Source organism: Balearica regulorum, chromosome 8 (assembly GCF_011004875.1).
Source record: "Balearica regulorum gibbericeps isolate bBalReg1 chromosome 8, bBalReg1.pri, whole genome shotgun sequence".
In the NCBI taxonomy this organism is placed as follows: domain Eukaryota; kingdom Metazoa; phylum Chordata; class Aves; order Gruiformes; family Gruidae; genus Balearica; species Balearica regulorum.
The window spans coordinates 15940436-15965621 of NC_046191.1; the positions used below are offsets into that span (position 1 = coordinate 15940436).

Consider the following 25186-nt stretch of genomic DNA (forward strand, 5'->3'; position numbering starts at 1 on the left):
TCCCTCTAGCTCCAGATGGGCTATTGTTGTTAATGTCTGTTATGTTAATAGAGTATGCAATATTAAGGAATATAAGATATTTATAACAAGTTATAACAGAGCTATGACCCAAACAAATCAGATATAAAATTTTAATGAATTGGTCCCTGAGTCTATTAATTTAGTTATAGGGTAGAAAACTAGCAAATATATTTTCTCTCTCTCAGGCACTACAACAGGAAAAAAACATTAGCCAGGGTCAAGCGCTGCTGTACACTACTAAAAGCAAAGAGTATGTTAGAAGGTGACAAACAGTTTAATTTCAGGAAGATTTCCTAGTAACATCACTAATTATAAACAAAAAGCTGAACCACTTTTTCCACAAGATGTTCCTCTATATCATACAATGCTGAAAACACACATATATAAAGACCCAGATTGTAAAAACCTAGCAAAGCTCCCTGTTGGATTTACCATCCTTTGTAGTGGAGTAATATTATATCCACAGTCACAATATTTCCAGTTCCTTCTGGGAAACAAAAAAATGCCTTTTTGCATATGTGCATACATACGCATATAAGCACTTATTGGATTACTGATCCCAAGGAATATTTCCTTGGGATACATTCTTCACAAATTCCTACAGGCTAGCTTTAAAAACTGCTTAGAAAGTATACCATCTTTTTTCTAGAAAAATGCATTCAGCTTCTGCAGAATTCTTTTACAGCATTTTTATAAAGGTCTTCTGGAAGAAGCCTACGGAAATTAAGAATGATTTAAAAAATACATTCTACAGATCGTACTGTAAACTCTAAGCTCTTTTCTGTAGCCTTATTAGACTACCGATACCATTCGGTACCTACCATGAGATTTTTTCCAAAATAAATCAATGAAGGGGTTTTTGTTTGGTTTGTTTGTTGGTTGGTTTAAGAGTTTACTTGCTAACTTATAACCAGGAACATGTAATAGTTCCACACAAATTCATTTGCCTAATGAATATCAATCCAACTATGTGACTTGCTGTTACACAAGTCTTTAATCCAGTTGCTTCGTTTTACTCCTTTCTCTCCCTCTCCTTTACTTTTATACTTAAATTTATCATTTCATCTTTACCTGACTCAATTACCCTTCAGGATAATCTATCCATACTTTTCTATATACCCTCTTAATTAATAGCACTGCCATTGCACTATGACTGTCAGAAATGTTACATTGGCAAGTGTTGGAGGTTATTTAATTACAGTGTATTAACCATTCATTCCCATCAAAATTATGTTCCTGTACGCCCCCATGCCTACAGAAATAAACATAGGAGATTTAATTCTCTCTTTTCCCTGGCTCTCGATCACAAAACGTCAGTGCTGCATAACTGAAATTACACCTCCTTGAACCCAACTGATCCTGATCTCTCTCAGAAATACCAGCTCAGCTACTGCAAGTGATGTCACCACCGCGTTACACGCAGGTCTGAGTGACTCATCTGCAGTGAGCTGGCGCCTCTGACACAGCACTGACTTCAAGAACGGCTCTAGATGGCTGCCAGAGGACAATGTGTCTGGCAGCCTGGCTAAGGCCTCCTGCAGGCTCACCGCCAGTTAAAGCTTACGCTGACAGAGTTGTGGCTCAGTCTGTCTCACTGGGGTTCTTTTCCTTAGAAACTACATGCGTTGCACAGGCAACGCTGGCAGAGTGTCACATCCATACCAATATGGCTTTTGCCTGTTCTTCAGGATATCCTAGAAATACACTGCATTATACTTTATACCCTAACATATTTGTTGTCCTTTGTGATTCTTGGCAGTCTCCAGGATTTATCTTTTTTTTATGTTTCAATTGCCATATAAACCATTAAAAGCTCCCATAAACACAAATATTAATGTATTAATAAGGCACACTATGCTGCAGAATAACTTACTTTTACTACAGTTCTGCTTTGTATAGGGTGCAATAAAAACAGCATCTTGACATTTTACATTCATATTCTCTCAATTGCTTTAATACCATTAATTAAGTTCTAAGTTTACAAGTTAAACATTGCTTACTTTTCTGCCTGCCAACATGCAAATACAATATCAAATCTGAGAGTTAACCTAGGTCATCTTCTACTTCATGAACAACAGCCAGCAGAAGTTGACTCTATCACTTAACTCTTTGCTTAGTGTTATTTGTGGAAATCCACAAAGCATTTCCCAGTTAGGACACACTATGCTAGACATTTTCCTGTTTGGAAAAAACTAGAAAGGCAGGGAAAAATTCCTAACAGCTGCTTTTTTTTACTTGGTCCAAAAGGTATTAAATAGATATCACACTTCACAAGATTCAACACTTGGAAGCCTTGACTTGTGACTGCTTTCTGTGAAATAATTGATTATTGATATCTCAGTGCTCTGTTTCCCATTTCTCTTCAAGTACTTCCCCAGGTACACGAAGAATCAACCCCCAGAAGAATCAAACCAGTTGAACTCTTCTCCTGAGAAGTGCTCAGAAACAATCTCTCACAGTCATACCACATGGAGAACCTTGTTCATTGCGGGGGTGGGGAAGAGAATCTGTTCTCATTTGTACCTTATATTGACATTTCTTCCATCGTAATATTTGGGAAAATAGGAGAACAAGGTGGATCTCCAGGAGAACCATGAGTCAAGCTTGTTGTCTGGATTCACTGCCTCTAACCAATACCTTGGTGAAAGTTTAATTCAGGGTGCCAGGATCCAGTCAGCTACGAAGAGATAAAAAGGGAGGACCAGAAACTAAGCAACATGGAAGGGCTCTGGTGGATATTTTAAACAAGTGCTATGTGACAAATAAGACCCCTTCGCAGAAGCTTACGGCAGCAGCAACATGGAAGCATAACGTGATCTAGTGAGAAGAACATCACCTACTTAGCACGCTCCCTTTTCTGTAGCGTACAGGACTAGGGTTAGACCACTACACTTACTATAGTTGGTTACACACAAAGAGCAGGCAGGAAGTCAAAAGTCATCGTTAAAAGACTCATGAGGAATGAAAAGATGTTCCTCGTGACAAAGCCAGAGCACTTTGGCTCACATTGGGGCTAAATTTAAAACATTTCACATCCCATGCTACACGGGGGGGGGAATTTTAAAGCATCTTCCAAGTTAATTTCTCACTAACAAATACCTTGGAATTCAAAACACTGCCTATATTTCACAAACAGTTTACTGAAAACTCAAATATTTAATTGTTACCAGATTACACAGCTTACATTCTTCACCGCTCTGAGGCAAGACATTCAGCAACGAAACCAAAAAAATTCTGTGAATGATGAAACAACAAAAACAACAACTAGTTGCATTAAATATCTCATTAAAAAATTTTATAGCATGATAAAGTAGCAGAAAGGGAAAACATCTGGATGACAATTTAATTTATCAACTGCCTTCTACCCATTAATCTCAGGGCCTTTGAAATCTACTATAAAGTTCATCCCTGGACTGTAAGTATTATAACAGTCATTTTGCTGAGAGGTAAACTGGGATACAGAGATCTTTTTTATGTCTCTAATCTCTAAAAAAAAAAAAAAAAAAAGTCACGCCAAGGAAAAAAAGCAGAATGAAATCAGCAGTTTCTGTTCTTTTAGCTACCACATCACTCCTCCTCTCAGCTTTATCTGAGCAAAAGGATATTTGAAAATGTCCTCATCAAGTTACAAAATGATACGTGTACAACTACTACCACCTTCCCTCTCTCTCCCTTTCCAGTCATACAAGTACTGGACCTGCCACCAGTAAATCAGTAAAGGCTATATAATCTGTGTTGGTTTTTGTTGGGGTTTTTTGATTTGGTTGGTTGGTTTTTGTTTGTTTGTTTGGGTTTTTTTTACAAGCACTATCAAAGAAAGCTACTATACTTTCAGATCTGCTATCACCTGTGCATAATGGCACACACTAATACTTCTGTTAGGTAAAAGAAACTACCCATGTGCATAAAGCTCAGTAACAATATAAGCCCTACATAAAGAAATAAATTTTCTTACTTTGTCATTATGTCAGTAAACCACTGATGAACTCTGGGACTGCTCCTATGTCTGAAGATTTACTTCTCAGGGAACACAAACAATGATGGGCAAGGAGTTCCGTTTATTTAAAATTTTAAATAGATGCACACAAAGATTTCCAACCTCTGCTTGATAAAATGCATCGCATAGCCGATAATAAAATGAAATAGGTCTAATAAAACATTTTCATATTAGGCATGGAAACTTAGAAAAGCACGTATGTATTATTACAACCATTTAGCAGACCAAATACTACTCACTGGTTCAGCAAGTGGAAAGCAGAAAAAAATATACATGTACTAACCAGACGCTGGCAGGCCTGGCATGCCAAACCCTACGGCTGATGCTGCCTTTCCTCCACCATCCCTGCTGTGCTGGAGATCTGGCTCCTCCAGCTTAGGAAGGAGGAGGAGAAGGCAAAAGAGGTCACTAGTGGCCACTGTGACACTAAGTTAATTTTCAGTGTAAACTATTCATTACTAAGTACAGCTTTTCCCCACCTCCTTCCAGCAGAGCCCAGCTGCAGAAGTCAGGAACGCTGTAGGGGTTTGAAGTGGTGGTGAAGTGCAACATATATTTTAAATTTCAGATTTTAGAAGGTAACTTCCCATTTTTTTCTCAGGCCTCAGACTGACAGGAGGGTCAGGAGAACTCTGCAGACACAGTGCTGCAAATATCCCCCACACCATCCCAACGTGGGGATAACCCCGAGCACTTGAGCTGCAAACTTTCCCCCTCCATAACTGCTGTGGTATGGAATACAGAGATAAAAATAAAATACTCGTTTCTCTTTTTCTCCACTCAGCTCTGCCATTCACATAATCACTACCTGCTACATTTAGGTTTAATCCTAATTATGAGCAAACAAGCAGTCATAATCTCAAAAAGAAACTTTAACATATTAATGCCTATTAGCTTAACAAAGTCCATTCTCTTTCCTCCAAAAAAAATCAATTAACAATAAACAAGCCCACAGACTATGAGTTTTATTAACAGCTATTTAATTCAGGCATTAACAGTGAAAGAGTATAGTACTACAGAATTTTTACAAGAGTAAAAAAAAAATTGTGGAAAAGTTGTAAAAAGTTCTATATTCAAGCAGCAGAGGAAAAGATTTGGAAGCTGTATGGCAGCTGTTGCAAATAACCATCATTTGCAACTGTACTACGGATTTTTGCTTTTACCTTGATAAAGTAACACAAATCTTTATGAACTCTCTGCTGCTGAATTTTGGATTAAAGCATTACACGTAGGGCTGTTCATTTCTGATATACAGAAGACATTAAAGCTCGTTTTCAAATAAAATTATCCGTGTACCAGAAAGCTATGTAGAGATTAAATAGTACTGGGTAGAAATTTAAGCTAGAAGCAAGTTACAGCAACATTGCCTGGCTTGTGTACAGTCTAGTACAGTTCATGTACGCAGTGTGGCTTTCCGTATTTAGAGATCATCATTAAGTGTTTTATGAGCATCACGGCTCTGTTAAAAGGCAGATTTTTTTCCTTGAAGAAATGCAGATATGCATTTTCCTTCCGAACCTATTGCTTTATTAATTTTTTTTAAACAGCCTTGCAGCCTGTCATGAGGTTACTGTATAACTAAACACAAAGCGATAGCTCTCATTTCTCTTGCTTATGGTGATGATGCCACTTTTTAAAAAACAGTTGACTTGCATTTTACATCACTCTTTTATTAGCTCATCTTGCTCCTCTAGGTTATCCTAGTCATTCATTACACCAAATTATATGCAAAAATGAGTCCAAAAGTCACCTGATTTGCCATCTCCTCATACTTGCACAGCTGCCACCACAAAGCATGGGAGGGCACGTTTTAACCCTTAATGGGGCAGGAGGAGGGAAGACCTAGGTCGGTTCTGGTTCTATTCAAACCTCTCATTCTCCTTAGCCTGGAAGGGAAGCATCAAATATTTTAAGGCATTTGCTTGTTTGCAAGTGACCTGTGCACGTGTGTGAAAAAACTAACGAGAAGGAGCTGATGTAAAGCGATAGATGTTGTACTTCCATCTGAAACTTATTTCTGTGGCCCGTCTCACCCGTGGAGAGGGCGAGCTCTGCAGCCAGACCCTTGCCGGTCACTGGAGCCCTCCAGGGCTCTCGCCGGGGTCCGCGGCCAGCGGAGCAGGGCTGTAGAGCCCAGCCACACCTCACCGGCAGCCACAGCCTCAGCCACGCCGTCATCTTCCCCTCAGAACTTCCCAAATCACACAAGACAAACCCTTTTGAAGCCCCTATCCATCTTAATAAACATTACTGAATGAAAAGCTGCCTCAGACCACGCAGGGCTCAGCTCAAACCGTGTCTGATCTCAGCTCTCTGAAAGCAGATCATAAAACGATCCAACTGCCCACAGACACCTCACTCCTCCCTGGCAAATGAGGTATTTGACACCTGCTCTACTAACCCGCATGATTTCATATTTCTCCAAAACCAGTCTTGGTTTTGAGATGCCCAGCCTTTTCTTCCTCAAGTCTATCTTTAATACAGAAAATGGCTTTTTAATGTCCTTTGTGCCAGAGTTTATCTGTTATAAAAGTAAAATATTTCAGGCAGTGCCGTGACTAACATTAGGAAGACACTGAGGACACTGCACACCACGGATTCCAGTCAGGCTAGCTTGCAAGCGACACAAGTAGCTGTTTGCGAAAATAGCAATGTCTAACAAAAATTAAAATATCTTTTCCACCAGTGTTAATAAATGCTGTGTATTTCTTTTGTCAGGAAGCTGTATTTTTCCCTTTTAATCTTTTATAGCATTCAAAAAGATATCTTAAAACATAACTCAAGTTATAATAAATGATGGGCCAAGGAAAATAGCGACTATAGGCAATATGGTGACTTGAAGCTCATCACAGATGATGACTGCCTGAATGCAATATTTTAAAATTCAAGTGTTCTGTAATTGTTGCAGATTTTTCACACTTCAAATAGCATACATTTTTAATGCTTGGTTTAAAAATGTTTATAACCACTAAAAGTGTTTAGTGGTTATGTAGGAATCAGAAAAATGTAATTGAAGGTTATGGGATAAATTAATCTGCATCAAAGTAACTACAGATTTCCACAGAGCTTGCATTGTCTTTTTTTTTTTTCCCTCCAACAAAGCTATTCCAAATTTGTGACAACGTTAGTGAAAACAAAACCACACAAGTAGGAGGGAATAAAGGAGGGACCAAGGTATGTCTTGCTGAGTTCATACAGCCTCTACAGATGAGCTTACCAGCCGTATAGTGTTCACAATAGTGCCTATATTTGATGAATTAATATTTCTTTTCCAAGGACATACATTTTGAAACAAAAATGGATTAAATGTGTTGCTTGAGTTTGCAGAGATATAAAACAGTTACATTAATAGTGTCCATATTTGGGGAAAAACACCCAAAAAGTTATTTTTATTTGTTGCTCTTAAGGAAACTTGGAGTCAAGATCAAAGAGCACTTTGATTTGTTTGAAAGTTGTAAATGATCCATTTCCAAATTTTATAAAGTTAGTGTGCAATCTGTGAGTACTTGTGCCATAATCGAGAAGGAAGGCTCCTCAGCTTCACATGTCAATGCTGTAAACATGTAAATCTGGAAAATATTTTCCAAGCAGGCAGCCATGTGTAAAATTTACAGAACCTGTCATGAAAGAACTGCAGCTGCAGAAGTGCAAACTTCTCGCTGCGTCTTGAAGAATCCAGATGGGGGGATGTGAGAGATTTTTTTTATCCCCCCCCATCATGGAGAGTTCCAGCTGGATTGAGTTGTTGGTGCCATCAACTTTTAAAGCAACACTTCACCCAGTAATGAAACACTGATTATCCAATCACAAACAACAGAACAGAGGAATCTCTTTAAAAATAAAATACGAAAAAAAAAAAATCTTAATTACACCAGTATGTGAAAGACTGTAGGCTAATTTATGACCATTTTGCAACATGTCCAGATGTCACTGTGCTGAGACCACCAAAGTTATATTACATGAAAACAAAAAAGTAAGGAAAAAATATCAATTCAGAATAAAACAGCAGTCCAGAGATGCTCTTGAAAAGCAAAGGTACAAAACTGAGATTTGAAATATATGTATTTATATTGTGCATATGTGCATATATATGCACACAAACCCCCTTAGTCTCAAAATAACCCTCACCTTAACAGTCTTTCTGTGGAATCTTAGGTGGAATAAAGCTTTAACCACCTCTTCACCCAGGTCCTTTCATCACTGCGGACAAACGGCAGAGCCAAGTCACATCCCTCCCTTACTAAGCCTGCGGTTTCAGTTGCTTGGCACTGCACCTCTATTCACCCGCTGCCACCCCCAGCGTGTTTGAAAGGACCAATGCAGAGCAGTCGCTCTAAGCATACACAAAAGAGAATAATTCTGGGAAGGCCAGAGAGGAGTGATAAGCACACCCCAGCCATCTTCCTGCATACTAGCTGGTCATTTCTTCTTTTCTAGCACATCTTCTTTGAAGATGCCAGAAAATACAGAGACCGATATGCAGCAAAAAAAATCTTTGTCAATGCTTATAGCATCATTATACAATGCTATCCACCAAAGCTCAGTGTAGTAGGAGGAGTTACGCAGAGAACCCAGGGATCAGTTTTCAAAAAGAAAAAGGAAAAAAAAAAAAAGTTGAAGTAAGCTATCAGAGTACCACGGCTGTTTTACATAAGTGAGCATGTAGTTGAAAAAGCACTGAGCAGCCTTAAATAAAAGTCACTATTAAATCACATACCTAAAAAGACACAATTGTCAAATTTAAATCCATGACCTCCCTATAACGGTTTAGAAAAGTCTAGTCTTTTGGTTTAAAGTTTGTCCCTTGACACCAAAGCCAATTCTGGGAGATCATGTGTAACAACCATCTTTCAAAATCTTCACAGAACTATGTAGGATTTGCTTTCCATTTATAGTTATATTAAAAACTTCTTAGGTTATATTTAAAAATGACACGTATAAACTACCAGATGGCACAGAAAACAATGACAATTTGATGAATATAGAAATCAGTGCAACTATTTCTAACACCACTAATATGTAATATTTGCGATATGTAGTATTCTGGTATAATATACACTATTTCAAAATGAAATCTGCACTTAAATGCCAATATCCTCTCCTTCTGGCTTCTCACTTTATGACACTAACATAGGATCTCATTCACCAAGCCAATTGAAATTTTAATAAAAGAAAGCTGGAGTTTCTAATAAACTCCTGCAGCGAGCGGATAATACTAAACATCTTTAGCAGCATGGTGTTTTTTATTATTATTTTAGCTGTATATTAATATGCTAGTATTTGTAAACTCTCTAGTGTCACCAGATTTATTTCAAAAGGCTTCTCTGCGTTCTTCTTTTGTGAAAAGTGTATGTGACAATGAAATAATAATTGCAGCGGGTCTTTACTATGTAGATGTCTAAACCAAAAGAAGATGATACATCTTACCTTAAAAAGGAAAGTTTTGATATTATTTATTTGCCATTTGGGAAGACAGTATATTGAGTTTTCTTCTTGAGGGTAAAATTATAACAGCAAGACTGGCAGCATTCACCGCGTGAAGATTTATTACAGATTTTGATCTGTAGCACGTGCTTTTTCCTGCCTGAGTTCTGCACACACGGCCAGGTGAAATGTGCCTAGAATATGCTGCCCAAACACCGGCCAAAACCTACAACTCCTCACAGCCAACAACGTGCCGTGCAGTTAGAGAAATATTGCTTTAAATATTTTCAGACCTCACCAGCATCACTCGCAGCCCCGCAACGTGCCATCCACCCACAGAGCGCCCTGGAAGGCATCAGAGCCCAGAGCCCAGCTTTTGCTTTCCACCCTGGCAACAGAGAGCTTTTCCCTACGGGACTCAGGCTACGGGTCTGCTTCGTCTCCTCTCCTGTCCCCTAGGCTTAGAGGATTTTAACGCCGCTGGCATTAGTGGTTGCAAGAGATCCAATAAAGCCTTTGAAATCAATCCCAAAACGGCCCTTTTTCTTCAGCGGACGTAGGGTAAGACATCTAGGAATCAAGTTCTCTTTCGAGCACAAAAATCTGTCTACAGTGTTCAATTCAAGCAGGTTGCCTCCAGTATTTGTGTGGCAAATCAGTTAGCAGCATGTTTAACAACACATACGTAAAACCTTGTACTAATTTTCATAGATATTAAATTTAGCTTTCAGTTGCTGGAAACACACATACGCAACTTTCTTATCTCATTTCATGATAATAGCTGTGATTGTCAATGACAAAAAAAAATTACTTATTTGATTCCTAAGCTGCCTGTACACTACCATTAATTCATTATCTCTTTCATCTTATTAGTTATGTTCTCAAACTGTACAGTGCGCAAACATTAATTTGAACAGTCACCTGCCCTTAAAATGCCAAAGTTTGTATCGGGTTTTGGCAACTTTAAAAAAAACCTGCACTCATTGGCTTGCAAATGAAATGTATTCACAGAAAAAAATTCCTCCCATAAGCTGAAGCAGCTCATCATTAACATTCAAGGAATGTGAACACAGCCTTCATAGAAAACCATTAAAATATAAGGCAGCTTTCAGCCTATTTTAAGAATTTCAGAGAAATTTTGCATTCTCTTTCCCATGATGCCGTGGTAATGTCAGGCTGCATTTCAAATAAAATGACAATGAAATCATTTCAATTCCATGCAATGTGCAAAAAAAAGTCAATTTTTCTCTTGGCAAACCGAAGTCTAAAGTAATTAAGCACTGCTGTGTGGGTGGCAGCTTCTTCCTCTGAAGTCAGCCTGAGATAATTACCATATTAAAGTCAAAACATCATGTGCTGCGCTGATAGATAGATGGATGGAGAGATTGGGCATCTATTAAATGATCCATTTTGTTATGCTCCCTGGGAAATGTGCCATTGATGCCAATTAAAAATATATATTCCAAGTGATTATTTCTAAGTGACAAAACTTCTATTCAGTAAATTGAATTTATTATTTACTGATCACGAAGTACTTAAAGGCATAAAAATCTGTATAGATAAGAACCTAGGAGAAGAATTATATACTTTATAAGTTTACAAACTCCTCATTACCCAATTGCCACATTCACATAATGTGGTCTACAACACCATTTTTAGCTAAAATACCGAGCTATTTCCCTTCCATCATAACATCCTTAACTAAGGTGGACATATGATACAGTAAATAAAAGAAACATCACCTAAGACTTTGGAATTCACAGTTCTATTGTAAAAAAAGGTCTTTTTCAATTTTAATAAAATATCCCTCAGTACATATTCATAATTAAAAATCTTTACATCTAGATTTTTGGTGTCAGAAAAGTAAATGGATCAAACTAAGGCATACCAGTGATGATTAATCAAGTGCTATTTGTTGAGATGTATTATAGCGAGGCTTAGCATGATAAAAACGCCCAAAAAATCTGTATATAACCACTATTAACATGTATTACCAACACCGTCTTTGCTGCGTACTACTGTCACTCCAACAGTAAAATGCTTCCGACATCAGGATGTGAAGAAAATGCTTCCACTAAAATTTAAAGGGAGCACTTGTATCGGATTTGGATTTCATTTGCAGGGATTTCAGAGCACGGCCACTTGCATTAATCCCGATTTAGCCTGGTATCGGAACACATTTATGTCGTGCTGTAACAACAAAGAGCTAAAAGGAAGGGTTTGGTACCAGAAGCATTACAAAAAGAGCCGAGTCTCCATTCTACCTACTCTGTAGGTTATGTTTGATCTCATTTAAATGCTTTAAATGAGATTTACTTTTCACTGTAGCTATGATAAAGGTCACAGAACTAAAACTATGTCTCTTTAAAATTAAGGATAGGAATTTCTGAGGCTCAAAAGAAGGGCTTTTTCATATTGACCAAACATAAATTAGAAGAATGTCATATGGAAATACACATGCGCTGATATTAAAATGCTAATGAGTTTTCTCAGCAAGAAATCTAAACAATCAATATTTTAATTTTTAATATTAGATTCAGATCTTGCCCTGAAGCACCTTGCTGAAGGTACTCAGATTCCAGTGAGGCCAGCATTTGAGTAAGCCCAGTATTTATGTTACTGTCTACAGAAAACTCTGACAGACAGTCTTAAGACCTTTCTGTTTAACAGATTTAAGCTAAAATCCTAGGCTGAGTGAAGCTTTAAAATTATCCTGAGGAAAGTTAAGAATCTGTAAGGGCTCAGTCTCACAGCAACTGCAATCCAAATATATGATTTGTAACAGCAGAATTTATTCAGAGTTTGTATTGTATTTTCAGTAGACAATTTTCAATACCAGTATAATTCAATTTTTAATGTACAGTATAAAATACATAGCTTTCAGTATACTGACATGGATATACCTTTGCTACCTCTTATGAGGTATTCAACACAATGGCACAGAGCTATGAGAACGAAAAAATCTACGCGTTCATAAAAAAGGCCAAAATGGTCCAGTGAAAGAGAGGAACAGGCAGAGCAAGCAGAATGAGTGGGAGTCTACTTGCCATCCCCTTATTCAGGGTCAGTGGAATTATTGCAGATTTACTTGAGTCTAATGAAAACAAATTCTGACAACAAATTCAACTCCTTCCAAAATTAATATGTTAAATACTAACACTCGAGATGTATAAATAAATAAAAATGATGAAAAATTAAAAATTAACTGACTTTAAAAATTTGCACTTAAAAGTAACCTATGTAAAGCTAGTTTAAAATGTTTCCCCATTTTGAACTTTTTTTCTTTTTAGCACAATTTTTTCAAGCTTTCCTCTGTAACCTAGAAATTTTCCTTACAATTAATGAAATTGGAAATTCTCTAATGCTAATATGAACTCAAGGAGTGACATTTTGAAAAACAAAAAGATAGCATGGAGGCAAACAATCAGGCAACAGAAGTGCATTTTCTGTTGAAAAATCAGCCTTTAATTTAAAAGGTGATTATTGCTGATAGCTTCCCACACACACTCGCCCCCCCCCCCCACCCCAGTCATCTTTGACAGCCAATTTGCTTTTTGGTTCCCCAGTGCTGTTGCTCAGCTGCTCCTTAAGGTAATGTAGAATGTTTAAATCATTTTCAAGTTACATGTATTCTTCTTATTTAAATCAGATTTTTTTGATGGTAGTTTATGATACTTTCATTAGTTTATGGATTTTGGTTTAGGGCAACCTCATCTAGTGGAGGGTATCCCTGCCCATGGCAGGGGGGTTGGAACTAAATGATCTTTAAGGTTCCTTCCAACCCAAACCATTCTGTGAAAATCCAAACGTATAAATGTAAATAATCTTTGGTAATTAAAATCTAGAATTTGTACAAAAATACAAGTTTAATTAATCTCCATTCCTCTCACCTTCCTCTCAAGTTTTATCTACAATCATAATGCTCGATTTAAAAAATAAAACAAATTAAACAAAAAAAAAAAATCAAGAAGCAGTTATCACATAATCCCCAAGAACATTGCTCCTCCCATCAAATGTAACAAACAGCACCTGGTTATAAATTTTAAGGAGAAATCAACAGAAGATCACAACTTGGCTTACCTACTCTTCAATCCAACATGAAGTCACCTTCCACAGGAAACACAACCATTTACATACCTGTAGGCATCCTTCCAATTCCTAATAAATCTTTCTACAATCTGTGTCATTGCACCTGCATTACTCATGAACCCCTCCTGTAGACAGGTTTTCCAATTTAACACAGACAAACAAGGAATTTGTCAGGGGCCAATCTGCTGGTGGAATTTTTGGAAGGATTTGGAAAACTGAAGTTCACAAGTCTGACTTTCCCCTCACCAAAATTTGGCATGAGCAAAACCATTTTTGGTTTGTACCATCATCAGGCATGCTGTTACTATTCCTTTTATTAGACCATCACACCCAGTCTCAGACTTACCAAAATTTCACTCTTATTCTCTGTAGACACAATGATCTTGACCTTAGAGCTCTGGAAAAAAAAAAAATCCTGTAATGTACTATAAGCGCAAGCGTGGACATTGTCCAGTTCTTTTCAAAAGAATACAACCTCATCTCTAAGAAAGTTTGAACCAGGATTTCATATCCCCTCTACCTGTCTCTCAGGTGATCATAAAGCAACTGGCAGGTGCGGAGAATGGACCAGAGACAAAAGTCAGGTCTGCAAAGCCTTCCCGGTGCAGCATATGGTGCAGCCAGAGAACCGGATAGCTCTAAATCAGAGAGCTGCCTACTCTCTTGAGCAGGTTCCCTTTCTTTTTCTTTATTTCCTCAATAAAGACTGCTATTCATCAATTACTTGATGTGCCATATTCCTATATGGGTTTAGAACAGATGTAATATATATTCACTATATGTCATCATCATAACTAATCTAAGGAGCTTCACAAAGTGTCTGCAAAACTTTGTGTTCCTACAGCATTCTGCCAGTGAAATTTATTTTTTGAAATGCAGAAATGTTTTCAATCTATAGAGAAGGACACCAAGGCTCAAAGAAATAGGATAATTTGTCAACTGTTCCAAAAGAAGAGACACTGCTTGAAGTAGGCAGACAGCAGAGGTGTCTTAAATACCAACCTCCATGACCTCTTCCAACCTTAGGTCATGGTTCCTTCCCTCATTTATCCACCCGAAGCTCCTCAACAGTCACACCAGCGAAGCAGACATCACAGCAGATCTGAGGGTCTCTTCCCCCCCCCCCCCCCAGTGTGTTGCAGAGCATATAGATGAGTACCTTCCTCACCTGCCAGCGGCACAATTCTATTTTATTCTGTCTGACGAAGTCCAACACCTTTCTGCAGAGGACAACTTTACAAAGCAGAGTGTTCTCCAAAAAGCCAGGGATTAATTTAAATCATGAGAGTGGAAATTCAGGACAAGTAACAGGTTACCAGGTACTCGTTTGCCTCTAGCACATCCTATTAACCATTTCAGTGTTGAGCAACAGAAGTGAGATGACAGATGTTGCCCATCTGGGCTGAAGACTGAAGGAATTCTCCTGCAAACTGAAGCAGAAGACCAAGAGAATAACCTGCATGGCAAGAAAAATTGCGAACTTCAGATGAACATACTCTTACAATAATCAACACTGTACCTTAGTATTCCTATTTATAATAGCAACACTACAGGTGCTTATGAGAGTGTTACTTTATTATGTTACTTGCAATTATGTTTCACTGTAACCCATAAATCTGTCAAAACGAAGAAAGCAATTAGGAATTTCCACATGAACAGGCAAGGTTTCTCCTTCCCACACAAATGGCGCAAGTAAACACCTTAACCCACGTGCCTGGTGGGGATTAGGCACCGAAACCTCCTCCTGCCTAATGCTGCCAAGTTTTGTGCTGCTCCATGTGTAACACTTTTATGCCAATTATTAAATGAACTGATTTGCAGTTACAAATAATATGCATATTAACTAGGAACTCGAGTTTACTGACTAAGTAAAAGATATGTACAAAAAAACAGAAGGAAGGAGCATATGCACATTACAGAAAGTCTAAGGACAGGAGGTAGCTGGAAGGAAAATGTCTTGGGGGGAAACCGAGGTACAGCCGAAGGTCTCTCGCCATCATTGTTCCTCTCTTGAACAAAGTCCCTGTTTGTCCTTGGTGTCAGCACCTGGTCCTTCTCCACTTGCAACTTTCAGGGGAGCAGCACGGGGAAGAGCAGAGAGAGGCGGCCATATGGCTTCCAGCACAGCAAGCATCAGCGAGCTCCCGATGGCAAGCTGCAGTGATGGCAAAATGGCCAGCTCATGGTTTCTCTGCCATGGAGACAAAATGCAATTTTCTGGTAGCCCATTTGCAGGGAACGCAAAAGTGATTATTCTGCTTGTGATTTAAAAAAAAAAAAAAAAAAAAAAAAGAAAGAAAATGTGTGTAAACTCTTAAAACCTGGGAGCCTAGAAAGGTGGAAGGCAAAGTGCTTCAAAGCAGTTAAGAGGCCAGGTACAGAGGAATAAAGAGCAAAATATTGTGCTGCATCCATTTCCCAGATAATTTTGAAAATCGCAGTTATCAACCAGAAATACACAGCCAGGTAGAACAGATAGTTTCACCCAGCTTTACAAAGCTCCATGTTACTTCGGACACTCTAATTTTCCATTTAAAAATTATTTTAATAGTTAAAAAGGACTGGACTCCATACATTCTTATTTATTACAATTAGTAGTGTTCAAAATTCTCAATTAATAAAGCATTTTACTTCGATGACTATAATTTAGTTTTTCCCTTGTCATAAATAGGGTAAGCACTCAGGAATATTTAGAAGTACTGCATCTTTTATATAGTACAAGGCATAATGTTTATATTCTTGAAGACAGAGTGACATCTAAAGGGATTTTGAAATACTCAAATCTTGCACACTGAATCCAAACTGACAAAGTCAAGGGCATGTCATATTTTTGAAAACTGATGAGTTTTCAGGTTTGCTGTGGTTGATTGTCCCAAGTAACCATGAAAAGAGGATCAAATTCCAATTTTAATGACATGCCTCAGGGTGCCCTGAGGACAACTGCCATTTTTATCTTAGATTCTGCAGGTCCTCAGTGAACAAAAGGGGGAAATCAGCTTTGAATGGATTCCTTGCACTGTTGTCAAAAGTAATCCAACTGCTCTAAATATCTATATCCTAAAATATTTTCTTACAGCAGTTTTTATTAACCTGAAGCATTAACAGAGCAGAATATTTAAATGGCATTTTTAGCTACCAATTCTCCAAGCAGATCTCATGTTCCCTAACCAATAGGTATTATAACTGGAGTCTTTCATAACTGGAATCTCTCCGATACATGCACACACACAAAGAAAAATCAAAATACAGTATCTAATGGCTAGATTTGGGATCCAGGATGGTATTTGCATGCATATAAATACTTCTACCACATCTTAGAAATATTCTTTAAATTATATCATTCCAGACATACTCCTGAATATAAAAGCCAATTGGGAGGGGGGGGAGAAGGGAGAGAGGGGGATCTAAATAAAGTGTATAATATCAAAGACAACAGCACAGCAGAAATAGTAGCATGTGTTTTGTGAACAGCATGCATGTGGTAATGATGAGTTAGGTACCTTTACAATGGACCTTTATTTCATTCTCCTGTTAAGTATCTTCCTGGACTCACTGACAGGGGAAAAAAATCCTACATTAGAAACATATTTTCCCCTTTCGGGCTGAAATCATAGTAAACTGTTGTGAATTTGGACTGGGGGGGTGGGATACTATCTTTAACTGTCTGTTCCTTAAAAGTAGAACATCATCTGATGCAGTTTTATTTATTTATGAAAAAAAATCATGAACAGTTGTCAGGATACTATATCTCATTTACAGTCACAAGGCCCCAATGAACTACTTAAATGTGGCTCAGCAGCAAAGCGCTGGCAAGCTGAGTTAACTCTTTCCCACCAAAGAGACAACATATCTCAGCTTTGAAGACACTTATTTATTAGAGGAGAGAAAAACTTGCATTTCATCAGCAAAGTAATACTCATAGCAAACCTGTGGTAAGAAAAGAACATGGAAAACAGCTGAGAAAAGCTGTTCGAAAGAATATTTACTGTACATCAGTTGTAGGAAAGTGGTGTCTTCGGCCTTAAGATACTATTTACTCATGCAACTGATTTTGTTTCCTCTTGGTTTTTTTGTTTGTTTGTTTAGACACTCCGTCCTACTAAACTTTACTAAAACTACAGTATTTCCTTTTCAAGTCTGAGGCAGTCAGCACAGCTAATGTAAAACAAAAAGTGGGACCCGAGGCACTCAGACAATAAATAATGACAGACCCTTTCAGCAAGTCTTAATCAAGGAGATTAAAGCAACATGTAACTCTAGATGCATGTTAATAAAACAAGTGGTGAAAAATAATAAATGGAACATTCAGAAAGATACCTATCTCTATGCTTCAATTAGTCTTTGTGAACACTATCTTTTTTCTTCCTCCCCCAGCACCTGCAAACATATTGCAACTGTCTTAATTTTATGATGATTTTCAGAAGAAGAGTTCACAGAAAGAGGAATACTTGAGTTCTTATTTAAAATATTATTCTTTAATCCAGTACCTTTTTTTGGCAGGCTATTTGAAATGACCTGTGATTAGCACTGGTTTGGGGTCCTGTTCAGATCCTGACCAACTTCCCTGGGTGATCCCTGTCTGCTACAATTCTGATAAGGATTCCCAGACACACAGACAGGGCTGTAAAGTCTTGAAGAAAGGAGAGAATTAGAATGGTCTTTATTAGACCACAGATGAGTGTCCGTGGCTGCAAAGAAATTCATTTGCACTATATCTACAATGCAGTTTGAACTTTTCCTTTGTTTGGCAAAGCACATCAAGTCCGATTTAACAATTCTCTTTGTGGCTTTGCTTTTCTCTCTACAGCTTCATATATTTACAAAAGGATAGATCCACAAAGACTTCTGATAAAGTATGAAAAAAAATAGCCATTACTATACATCCTTGTATACAATTGAGAACCATCACCTTATGAGGAAAACAGTATTAATAGAAAGAATGAGTTATAAAAATATATCGAAGTCATGACAATGTCAGCTGCTAGCATTTTATAAGTCATGGTCATTCACTGCACTAAGGAAAAACGCAAACCTCATTTTGCATTAAGAAAGCAAGCATTTAGCTCTCCAACTAAAAGCTGGTCTCCACAAAGCTGAATGAGTCTCTGGCGTGAACTGCTTATAAGTAGCACCTACTACACAATTCACAAGCTGTCAATACAGGCATTACATTTTATTCCTGAAGCATTCCTAGTTAACAATATCCACAAGCAAAACAAAAAAGTTACCGTTTCTTCGGCAGCAGCAACCTGTAGTTTGGATAGAGAACAGGGCTGGACTGGGAGAGGCCCTCTCCAGACCAAGGTCCCTGTTTTGAACACCTCGATGTGGAATTAGCAGGAGAGAGCGAGGAATGGAAAGCAGAGCAAGCAGGATTTGCCCAAGGTCAGTGACAGGGAAGGGGGTTCCTGACTCCCCAGTAAGTCATGCAGCTTTTTCTTGAGTCCACAGGACTTATCTGACTCAACAGGCAACACAAAATACAAACCTATACAGACTGAGAATATTTTTTCAAAACTAAATCTTAAATTTGGCACGTTTATTTTATATCTATACTGGTTTTAGTTTTGTTATTCTTTCTGTTTTGAAATGTAAAGGAATTAAGTTGCTATGGAGTAGATCAAGTGGGGTTATGAATTTGATTTTTAGGAGGATGTATGCAGAAAAATATCCACAAATAATTCACTGAAATTACCAAATTTTGAAATATAAAAAATAAGCCACAAGATTATTTTTTTTACCCCCAAACCATTCTTTAATCAGAAGTGAGGTTTGTTCATTTAAGGGAAAATATATATATCAATGCTTTTCTAAAGGGTAAAGAGGCTAAGCAAGTAATATATTCAGTTCACAGTAGAATGAGTCACAGATGCAAAATCTCAAATATTCAGCTATCTTTGCAACAGCTTATGCACATATCAGTTTCAGCAGAAGAAAAAGAGAAAGCTCAAATAACAAGAAGATTGATCAGGCAACAAAGGAACACAGAAAATGAGACAATAGCAAAAATTAATTAAGTAAATATATCTGAGTACATCTCTTGTGTGCATGGAAGCAGAAACAGACAAACTTCATTAGTTCATGAATGTCCAGTTGTCTCCTCTGAGCACTCATCCTGCTGCCACAATCCTCCCCCTTCCCCAATTTTTCTATATAAATATTCACGTTATAAATTACCTAGAGCCAGGAGGAGCTTTTCAGTTTCTCTCAACTACAAATCCCTGAGTTAGGCTGTGCAGACGTAGCAGGCAGCAAGGACTGGCACGCCAACCATTGCACTTCAGAAATACTTGGAGAAAGGGGACAGAAATAGACATTCTTTGCTCAACTTCCTCTCATTTTTGCTGAAGCCCTGTTGTGTTCCTGGAGCATAAAGAGAGAAGCAGCAGAGACAGAGGGTACTCACACGTTCAATCCACGCTCCAAGTATCTGCCAGCATTAGTTCCCTCAGCACACTCCTACCCTGTCCCTCATGAGGGGCACCCCTTCAGTCAGAGCCAGGAGCAGGACACAGAGAAGGCCAATGCTTGGCTCCTGTCAGAGCCATAAACCTTCTTCCTAAATATCCAAACCTTTATCCTCTCTCTTGTCTTGGTGCATAATCAAATAAAACAGATCTATCAGGAAGGACTGTGAGAAACCCGTAACAGAACACCATACCACAAATGATAAAGGAAGGTCATCATGGAAAGTCTCCAAACCAGAGACATCCCAGTTAGACAAAGAAGAATGTCTCTAACACACGTAAAAAAGGTGCCAAGTTTCCCCCAACTTCTGTATGGAACTCAGTTCAGCTAAGTATACACATCCCACAAACACAAACACCAATGAAAATTAAAGTCAAGCTACAGCCCTCCAGTGACACTCCAACAAATCATTTAAAATTAATGGATTCAACGGATATATTAGAAATATCAGAATGTTCCATTCTCCCTTTTTGGAATTAACTTAAATCTGAAGTACATGACAGATGCTTCTAACTTCTCAATTAAATAAAAGGAGTCAATAAGACATGAGCAGTAATTTACATAAGACATTTTTTCCAGTATTTCATGCTGCTCTCTTTATAGTAGGCTCAGTAACTGCGGTGTTTACAGATCAAGAGAAAAGTTAACCAAAACAAGCTATTCAAAGATTCCTAATCCTAAAGCTTGTTTTAAGTTACATATGTATTTCAATTCACATGCTCGCTCTTTGAAAACTGAGATCTCAAAACATTATTCTGACATTTTATCCCAATCCAAGAAAATTACATGAACTCTGCTATTTAGGAACACAACAGCATAGAAAACATACTGGAAAGGACCTCCTAGATGATTCAGTGATGTTTATACCACCATATGTTTTATACCGCCATATAGGTATGTGCATATACCAGCAACAGTACATGTGGTATGAAACCTTTCCATTCCGATTTAATTGCAGGCCATCCGCATCTCTCTGTTGGTATTTGAACACTGCCCTTCAGCTTCCATAGCTTTTTCCTTTGTGTTGTTTGTCATAAAATAGGCTCTTCACTGCCCTAAGCACTCCAGTAGACTTCTCTCACCCCTCATACACTGAATTTATCATTCTTGAATAGGCGTGATCAAGAATTTACAATGGTTTTAATACTTACCTGTCCTTACTGGAAATGCAATACCTGATGAATCCTATGACCATATTTATTGTTTGCAATGTTGGTATCCCACAGCCATCCCTGCGACCTATTCACATATCTATCTTTTTCTTTTTTTCCCCTCTTTTTTTTTTTTCCTTTTTCTGTTATCTCTTCTTTTGAAGCCCTTCAACATTAAAGCAAACAACATGATTTCAACTGAAGAGCATTTTACGTCAGAACATAAAACTCTAGGCCAGGGCTCCCTTTAGTCCGTGTCAGGAAAGCCAGTAGCAGAGGGGGAAGGAGGGCAATCAATGACCAAACAAAGGTGGCTTTTAACTGGAAAAAACCCTACAACATTGTATAAGAAACGTTGGTACTGTGTTAAAGAGGTCACTTAAGGAATCATTTTGAATACCGGAGGCTTTCCAATGCACAGGTTTCACTATATATAGTGCAGTGCCGGACTAGCTGGGTTGCTTTGTCAATGCTTTGCTTTCAGAAGCCAACTCAGATCTTTAGAATCACGGTATCCTTTAGCCCAAATTCCTCATATTAACTACCTGGTAGTAAGTAGAGCCTTTCTATGTTAATAAAGGTTATTTCTATTCACTTCCCACATCTACTTGTGTGCATTATAGCACTTTTTTTTTTTTTGTCCCTTCTGAAAAATATATCAATAGGAAAACTCCAAAGCACTCCCCCCTACACCACCCTCCAATCTCTTTCACAGTACTAAAAATTGAGAAAATCGCTTTATGTAAAAAGTCTGGAATATTCAGTCTTGTAGAGAAAAGCAGAACATAGATAAAAGTTCATCTGACATAAAAAAGAAGGATGGTCAAGACAAAGCGTGCTTTGTGAACAGCAAGCCTCAGTGGCCTTCTGAATGGAGAATGGTCCTTCCTGAGGTTAGGAGGCATCTTTTTTCACTGTGGGTGATCCAGGATTAATCTCAAGCAAAGAAGTAATGATTACAAATTACAGACCAATTTCTATCTTGCCTGCTGTGACAAAGATTACTGAAAAATTGGTTCACTCACCAATGATGAGCTCTCCAACATGGTACACACTAAAATTACACAGAACTATCATCCAGATTTTTGGCCCCTGATGGAATTCAAATGGCCCTGGAAACACGACCAGTAGTTTCTTCTGCACACATATCAACAGTCCCATTTCTGAGCCTGCGGTCATGAATTCACAAGCCTTGGGGAATTTTTTTTTTAGTTTTACTTTTTCCTGAATTTGTTCCAGTACACTGTAGTAATGAAACTGGCTAGTGAATACGCTCAAATCGTGGGGCTAGTCCTCAACGGGTGCCTCCATTCACTTTTTCACAGTGTTCAGGTGGGTCTGGGGGAAACGAAATAAAGAACGTTGCATTTCATATTTAAATTCCCTTCAGCATGTAACTCATAACAATTAAATCTACTCACAGAACCCCAAAATGGAACCATACTTATTTCTGCAGCACGTACCACTGGATCAGAAGAGATGAATAGTATTGCAATACCCAAGGAGAAGACAGGTACTGAACGGTGGAGATGATGCTTTAGTAAGAACACAAAAACCACACCTCTTGGGGAAACAGGTCTTACGAGGCTGAAATAAGGTGCTGCCCCCTCCGCTGCTCAGACCTCTGTTCTAATGGGTTTATAAATTGTTATCCTTGGATGCTCTAAATGTGTTTTACAAGCACAGAAAATGCAAAAGGGCAATATTCTTTCACAGTGGCATTTCATTCAATACAGTCCAGGAAACATATGCTCCAGAATTGCTCTTTTTCCAGCTCAGGGGCTTTCTGAGTCATAGAAAACTACAAGCAAAATTCTCCCACGGAAAAGAATGAGAGGGGCCTCCCAGACTAATTGGAGAGGAGGGAAGGCAGATCGTACAAATCAGAACGACGACAGTAATACGACTGATAACCCCAGCACTGGTTGAATTTGGAAACAAGACAAATGATAAAAGGTAGATCATGACACAGATACTCTGGCAGGAGGTTATTGGGTACTGAAATGGTGAGCTAGGGTTGGGATGGGGGGAGCGGGCTGGAGGTTAACGCATCTTTGCCAAAAAGCATCTTCCAATTGAGAATATTAAAGCATTTTAAGAAGGGCAGGATAAAGTGTTATTCTCTCCAGTTTACGGATAAGGAAACTAAAGAATGGAAAGGCAGACTACTCAATGTCACACAATAAGATGTAAAGAGGGCAGAAATAGACCCCCAGGTATCTTGATCTCAAAATCTCTCCATTTCATTTAATGAACTTGCCTCCCAGATGCAGAGAGATATTATAGTGCCTTAGGGCAAATCCAGATTTTCATAACTAAGCAGAATGTGAATCAAAATGGATAAGGAATTTCATCCTAAGTAAAACTCTTGCTTAAGATATAAAAATGCAAAAATGTGTTTTAAAGTGTCAAACAGTTTGGAAAGAGACTTTTGTTCAACAAAGCAGAAGAGTTTTCCTTCCTGTCTCACCCTCTACAAACTCACAGATTACACATTCAAAATTTCCCCAGATAAGCTACTAAGTTGAGTGCTTGGTATTCTATGAATTTTACAACACACAGGAAATTGAGAGCATGAGGGTGCCGTGGGTGAGGAATAAATAAACGGGGACTTTCAACATTTCTGCAACTAGAAAGACCTTCAAGAATGGGACCATGTACTGGGCAGGCACGTCCCCCCCTGGGAATGCACCAGAGAAAGTTGGAAAAAAGTTGTGGGACAACAATTCCCAACTCATGTTTCATGGGTAATCCGGTACTTGCAAAAGCCTTTAGTACTGTTAATAGTCATGAGATATTAAGGCAATAGTGAACACAAGAGAGAGCACAAGGCGAAGGATGATGCTGTCAACAGCACTTGTTCAGTACTGTCACCGGTGGACCTGCAAAGATGGAAAAATGCTGCTCTAATTTCATTTAGCCCACTTAAAGACTTGAAGGAAACAGAAATACAGCTTTATTTAATGTTCTAAACCGCTCTCAGTGTATAAGGTGATTGGACAGCCATGCCAGTTTGTGTTCAGTCTGCATGTTATGTTTATGTGAGCTTATATCTTTTTAATGCAGCATGGTTACACTTACAGCAGTTTGCAGCTTCCCTAGGAAACCATTGTAAATGGGACCTGTGCCCAATTGTTTTTATCCCAGTTAAGTAAATAAATGAAATATGCTAATTAGCACCCTATTAGCTCACAGCAGGGAGTAATCCAGGGCACTTTGATTGGAAATTATTCTGTCATCCAGGAAGCTGCTCTGTAACAGAATGTAAACTGGCCCAATTTTCTCTTTTTACCAACTATGGATGTCATCCAAATAACGGAGACGCCACTGAGCACAATCTATAGAACATGGTGATGTTGCAATGAAACCTCCTTTCAGTCTCCCACGAGTCTGGCCCAGAGGTATGCTGGCAAATCCCAAGACTAGAGACACTGTCTGCATTTAAATTTGGGGGTCATTTTGTCAAAATCACTTTTAAGCACATAGTTTATTTTCCTCCCCACAACTGGCATTTCAAATATTACTCCAGAATACTTTCTGAACTTAGCACAAGTCTGTATTAATGTTAACTTTTTTTTTTTTTCCCCCCCAAATGCCAGAAATATTGAGGCTGGGACACACCAGAGATACATCTGGACAGAACAGAAAATGTAGGATAAAATAGCCATGAATTCCCAACTTCAGTATTTTCAAATTGTAAGCAAAAACAATTGCATTTTTATATAATTTATATAAAATGTATAGTTTAAATATATATAATTATATATTTTTTTTTACCTCTTTGTTAATAAAGCAGAGTTGCCAGCCTAGTTAGTACAGATCTGCACAGTCAGCCTGGCAACAAGATGACGCTGGAAGTAATACAGGCACTGAGAGAAAAAGCTTAATAAAAAAAGCAGCATGTTTTCCAATCCGGTCTTTCAGAAACACCCATTTTCAAAGAGCTTTGGGGCTTTTGGGGATTAGACGCTATGACACATCTGTCAGGTTGCCACTGAGCATGTCAAAATCTCCATCATGGTTTGAGTTATGCAAT

General features: G+C 38.2%; 2 long non-coding RNA genes across 2 annotated transcripts in view; one reads left to right on the forward strand and one right to left on the reverse strand.

Moving 5' to 3' along the window:
• The window catches only part of LOC142602751 (uncharacterized), a 231117-nt gene that overhangs the window by 179404 nt on the left and 26527 nt on the right, over positions 1 to 25186 (reverse strand). The window lies entirely within an intron of this gene.
• LOC142602775 (uncharacterized) lies at positions 18810 to 24799 on the forward strand. The gene is made up of 3 exons (XR_012836566.1): positions 18810 to 18916; positions 22607 to 22663; positions 24750 to 24799. It is a non-coding gene; the product is annotated as an uncharacterized LOC142602775 (long non-coding RNA).